Source organism: Rhincodon typus, chromosome 14 (assembly GCF_021869965.1).
Source record: "Rhincodon typus isolate 14 chromosome 14, sRhiTyp1.1, whole genome shotgun sequence".
In the NCBI taxonomy this organism is placed as follows: Eukaryota; Metazoa; Chordata; class Chondrichthyes; order Orectolobiformes; family Rhincodontidae; genus Rhincodon; species Rhincodon typus.
In genome coordinates, this window is record NC_063345.1 from 41,884,354 (window position 1) to 41,891,076 (window position 6,723).

The window sequence follows — 6,723 nt, forward strand, 5'->3', positions numbered from 1 at the left end:
GATTTAAATAAGGCCAATGACTCAAGATTACTTTTCAGATCCTTACCATTTGCTATGGCCAGAACATTGATCCAGCTTGCTATGTAATTTTCAATGCCAGGATTACCACACTTTCCAAAACTAATAAGGTTGCAGTTTTCTTGAAACCATGGGGAAACAGCTTGGTGATTGAGATTGTGTGAATTGCAGACTCAATGGGATTTGAACTTCATCCTACAATTTTCCACACACAAAGATCCTAATCTCTACCATGCTATGCAGTAAATGCCAGTAATCAAATTATTTGAGTATTCATATGGCTTCTTAGACTAGTTGCTTTCTTTGGAACAACATTTTCATAGTCACAATAGTCATAAATCATCAACCCAAGCAGTATTTTATCATCTTGGACTTTTACCCCACAATGTCAGTTAATATAGCACCTCTGGAGAAAAAGTACTCTAATCTGAATGCTGGGTTTAGCTTAATTGATTTTCAACACATCGTCTAGCTGCACACTGTGTCCGATTTAAATAATTTGAATACATGTAAGTTAACCATTCTTCATAGCATTTTGAAAGAGCAGGATTATATGTCCTTTCAATTACAAAAATACAAGATCATGATGTTGTCTAGAGTCATATGCAAGTTATTAGGAGTGAACACAAATTCTGAGCAAAGATTCCACGCAGTAGTTACAGTGTTCTTAACAGTTTGCAAGAGAACAAAATACTGTTAGAGCAACTTCCAAAAAGACAAACAGGAGATTGTGAGCAGTAGCAGCTGTTTTATATATATATATACATATACCAAAAAAGTGGGCCTGTGCTCACATTGTAGAGTAATTAAACTATAAGACAAACTTGTGTAGTGCTGAAAAATGACACATTTTGTTAAAGCTTTTCATCTTGATACTTTTTAGGATATTTTGCAAGAATTGAAATTTAATTGGAAAACAAGCATTAATAGGAGAGAACCAACTGTTGATAAGTTGACTCTTATGTTAGAGCCCTTACTGTGGACAACAAACCCATTAACACTACTAATAGTTAATAACCTGGCTCTGATTAAATTTCAAATCAGGCAGGCTGATTCTGATTGGACGTGGAATTGCCATGAGAAATGAATGGCTAGTGAATGACTGTTGCCAAATCTGCGGAGGTGAAATAGATGCAGAGCATGTCCATGTTCTCCCTTTCTGCGAAGTATTGGGCCACATCAATTAAGGAAGGTTCCAATTCACACAAATGCTCCACACTGCAAGCTCGACTGACAATCTTAATTTTCTGCCACTTCATTTTCTGCTTAGGCATTTTACATCCTTCAGACCTCAACACCGAGTTCAGACCATGAAATCTGTCCTCCCTTTAGATCACCCTACTCCCCCCAATGCTTGTTTGCATCGGTTTAGTCTCAGCAGAACTGATCTATTTTCTGTTATAAGCACCTCCTGTTAACATATACTTCTCCTCTACTACCACTTAGTATCTCCTTTTGTCTTTTGCTCTCAGCACCGTTACCAGTTGTTCCACTTGCTTCTCTATCCCCCTTTTTCAACAGCATAAAATCTATCACTTTTCCAGTTCCCTTCATTTCTGAAGAAGGTTAATTCTGTTTCTCTCTCCAACAAAGTCTGCCAGACATGCTGAGTTTCTCCAGCACTTCCTTTTTTATTTCATTTCTCCAGCAGCTGCAATATTTTCCTTCTAATGAATATTTTTTCTTAGTTGTACAATAAGTATTTAGTGTACAAAGTATGTAATGAGATTGGAAACTGAGAGGCCCTGACAAAATGCAAATTGAGCATCAAACAGCAAGTTATTGCTGAGGAAGTGCTGATCAATAGCACTGCCAAGAATACCCTCCATCACTTGCTAATGATAAAAGAGTAGACTTGATGAGGTAACAATTAGCCCAATTGGATTTAACTTGCTTTTTGTAGACAGGGTATTCCTGGGCATTTTTCCACATTGTTGCTTAGTTGCCAATATCGTAAATCTTTGAACAGGTTGGCCGACCGTAAGACTAGTTCCATGTTGTTGCTTAGTTACCAACATTGTAAATTAGTTTGAACAAGTTGGCTAAGAGTATGATTGGTTCTGGAGCACAGGTTTCAATATTACAACTGTGGTGTTATCAGCGCCTGCACCCTTTGCTATGTCCAGAGCCTTCAGCCGTTTCCTGATATCACGTGGAGTAAATCAAATTGGCAGATTGTTATTTGTGATCCTGGTGCCCTCAGGGGAGGCTGAGATGGATCATCTCCTCAGCACTTTTTGGGCATTAGGTGGCAATTAAAAGGAGGTTTCTTTGTTCATGTTTGGCTTGGTACCTTGAAATTTCATAGAGTCAGGAGTTAATGTTGAATCTTCACAGGGTAACTTCCTCACAAATGTACACCATTGTGCCACATCTTTAGTGCGTCTGCCCTGCCTGTGGGGCAGGATATATCAGGGATGGTTACAGATAAGTTTAGAACATTAATGTAAAGAATGGTTGGCTCAGTACGTCTCTGTCAGTCTATTGCTTAACTTGTCTTAGTTTTGGAACAGCCCTAGTTGTTAGCGAGAAAAATGTTTTTAATCAATTAATTGAATTTAATCTGTATAGCATTAGTCCAGGTCTTTGATTTACTAGTCCATTAACATACAGAACCACCTTCACTTCGGAGGGTTTGTACCATCCACTTTTTCTATCCTCCCACCATCTAACACTATCTTCAATTATTTTTCTATTTCATGTTAAAGTGTTGGGATAGGTTGGTTTCAATAATCATTTATGTTAACGTACTTCAAAACCTATTAACTCTTTGCATGAAACTATTTCTTTCAACTTCTTGCTTTAGATGACAATGATCAACGACTTAAAAAGTATTCATTATTTAAAACTTCCATTGAATTTTATACATAATTCTCAAATTGTGCATTGGACAGAGTCTATTCTGCACTTAACATCTTTAGTCAATTAAAAAAAGTATTTCTTAATCAACTTTTCCAGACATCTCATGGCACACCTGCATGGCAGATGGGACTTGAGCCCAGATTTTCTGGCCCAGAGGTTGGCACACTACCACTGTGCTATAAGACTCTTGAGTCTTTGATAGACTACTATCAACTGGTCGACACAAGTTGTAATAACAACAGGTATGGGCCTTCAGCTACTGGAAAGTGAAAGTACATTACATAAATGTTAGTTATTTTCAAACACCAGTTTTCTCGTTCCATAGTCCATTATTTTATTAACTTTCTCTCATCACTATTCTTCATGTATGAGGTCAGATTGTGTGCTAGCAGGCCATTCAACTACAAGGCAGATTGCAGTTGAGCTTGATCTTATCAGCAAATAGGCTTTACATTCACTTTCTAGATCTTGTCCCTGGAGAAAAGTCATTAGGACCAACTTTTTTAGTCTGCGCATTTTGAGGCTGATTGTTCTTTACTGTAGATAAAATATTGTGCTGTGTTCAGGTGTTGGAATTTCATCATGTAATCTTTACAAATTGTGTTTCCTTTTGGAATCTTTGATTCTACTTTTTATTGTATGTCTAGAATACAATGTTGCATCTACTTGGGGTAGTTTATTCATTTAATGAAATAGAACTGACTTTGTACAAGAATAAAAACCATAACATAAAGTTTAACAGTAAATTATGTAAAGGATAACAGCTGGTGGTTAGGTGCACATGAAGTAATAGATATCTGGTAGTTAATTACATGTGAAAAAAGATACCTGGCAGTCAGTTACACAAGAAGTTATTCAATCAAACAGCCATAAATGCAGTTTGATCTGTTTACGAAAATAAGCAAAATCCTGACTTTGAATTACTGTTTTAAAATCAGTGGACCTATGGAACTGTTATTTTTAAACAGTGTTCTTTGGATTTCTCACCTTTTCTTATTATCCTGCAGACAGCATGAGTGAGGTAAAGGCAAAATGATGTAGGTTAAAATTTAACAGGGATGTTACTGATGTAGAACATGAAGTTATACAGCATTAAATTACTGCCTCATAAGTCACTTTTTATTCGTGGCAGATGACAAAAAAAACCTACATGATTTTCTTTGTAATTCTTCAACCATGAAGACAGGTCCAACACACATGCAGCCACAAATTTCATTACTGGTAGGGCATGGAAGGAGGCCCTGAGTCCATCCCAGGCAGAACAGGGATCAAATTCATGCTGCTGGCACCAATCTGATCCACACCGACTACCTACCCAACTGAGGCAATTGCTCTAGAGACAAAACAAAACTGCAGATGCTGGAATCCAAGGTAGGCAAATAGGAGACTGGAAGAACAGCAAGCCAGGCAGCACCTGGAGGAAAGGAGAAGTCAACGTTTCAGGTATTAACCTTCTTCAGGACTGCCCCTTTAAGAGTCCAAGTTGTTATGCCAACATGCACTTCAAGATGCATGCTTCCATCATGTGGCTGACTAGGAATCTATTCTGCTCTTACCACCAGCCATTAGCATCTGTTGGAAGGTTTTACAAGTTGAGATTCAACTTGTATGTCTACATTATGAATGTCCCTTCTTTGACCATCTTGGGTTCAATGTTAGAGATGCTGTAACTATGTCATAAGACCACCATATACTTCACTATATAATAAAAATTAAATGTTTAAACATTTAAGATGCAGAATTAAGGGACATGTGTCAGAATTTGTAACTTTATCCAGTATAAATAAGTAGTTAATAATTAAAACTTTAAAGTTATCACGTGTGTGATACTCTGCAACTAATTTTTAACCAATGCAGCTCATGGTGAACAAGTTGAGTTCCAAATGTACTGTGTTTGTAGAAGCACTTCATTATTTCACTCCTAATTGGTCTGGCTGTGACTTTTACACTGTGTTCCTTATGTTCAAATCTTATTCGTACATTCTTAAGAAAGCAACCACATTAAAATTATGGTTAGTCGTTAAGGAGCTAAATTAAGAAGCTTTTTTTACACAAAGTTTGCTGAAATTTGGAATTCTGTCCTTGAAAAGGTTGTGGATGTTGGTTCAATTGAAATTTTTAAGAATGAGATCAGCAGATTTTAATTAGGTGATGTATACAGATTAAAGGTATAACTGAAGTAGAGGAACCAATCATCATAATTTATTTGACAGACTTAACAGTTTCAAGGTTTGAATACGCTTGATCCTATGTTTCCTAACTCTGCAAGTGGTTGGAAGTTGGCTAATGAGGTGGTTTTTGTTTGAGTTTATCCCTTTTTTTATGTGGGTAGGAAATACCTGAGCAATTTTCCACACTGTCAGGTAGATGCAAGGGTCATAGATGCACTGGAACAGCTTAGCTAGTGGGAAAGCTAGTTATAACATAACTCCTATAATATAGCTACCAATTTCAAATTACTAAACTGAAAGGCCTTTAAGTATCAAGGATTTTTTTCCTCAGGTTTCTCTTCATCACATTGGTACAATCTGAGTTACCGTGATATGTAGATTCCTTAACAAATGTAGTCCGATTGATTACTTACAGTTTGAGCATAAAGCTCAATGGTACCAGCTTAATTAACAAAGAAATAATTTTGCATGAGGAAAGTGCAAACTGAAAATTCATATATAAGGTACTATAATTTCATTTTCAGCAGGAAACCATATTATCATGGCAAACATTCACACATTATCAGATGCTACAATAATTTAAAGGTGAAAAAGTATCACCAAGAAGAAATGATTGCAGCTAGAATTTAGTCCCCATTTATATCCCAAAAGAAATCATTATAGTGAAAAGTAGATTTTATGCCCTGGAAGTAATCATCAAATGTATTTCAGGATGCAGGACAAACTTGCCTTAGGCACAGCAATGACAGCTCAGAAGCTCATAAGTTCCGCATTTATATTATCTGTTAAATAATTCACAACAATGCACTACATGAACTGACCTGCTAAATAATCCATCCAAGGCTAACTATTAATGATATTCTTTGCATGCTGATTTCTCATCAGTTATCTACCATGTCAGGTTGTTAATTTTTGGGGAAGCCTGAAAGAACTCAATCCATCCATTTGAATGTGTGCGATGTTGCTATCTATAAGCTAGATTTTCAACTTACCAAATAGGCTTTGTGGATCAGAGTCTGTATATTGATCCCCCAATTTCCATTCCATCCCAGATGATATTTGGTAGACAATTGCCAAACTTTTGCATATCTTACAAGTCTACTATAGAAAGTTTTTATTTTATTCACTCACATGATATGGGTGTTGCTGGCTGCAGCAGCATTTATTTCACATCCCTCGTTGCCCTTTAGAAGGTGGTGATGAACTACTTTCTTGAATCTCTGCAGTCGATTTGGTGTAGGTACTGTGACAATACTGTGGCTTTAAGAGGTGTATTTTGTCTGGTTTGTTTTTGAAGAGATGTTTTAAGGCAGAGATATCGAGCTGTCTACTTGAATCCAATAAACCACTTGTGAGGCCTTGGGTTTTTAAAAAAGTTGGAACAATGGAAGCAGCCTGAATGGATGGAATCAAGCTGCCACAGAACCAGGATTTTCAATTTTAGTTTTTCAGTAGCAGTTGCTGGGTTCTTGAAGCAAGGTTTGGAAGCTGCAGTATAACTATCCCTGCTACTCTCTCCCTCAGAGTTTTCTCTTGATGCTTTTTCCTCCTGGACTGGACAATTGCCTATGAGACAATCTATTTTAATGAATTTGCCTTTGCCAAGGGTGTGTTTATGGCATGTTACTGTATTAAAGCAGTTACTGTTTAATGGTTAAATATTCCGTTAAGT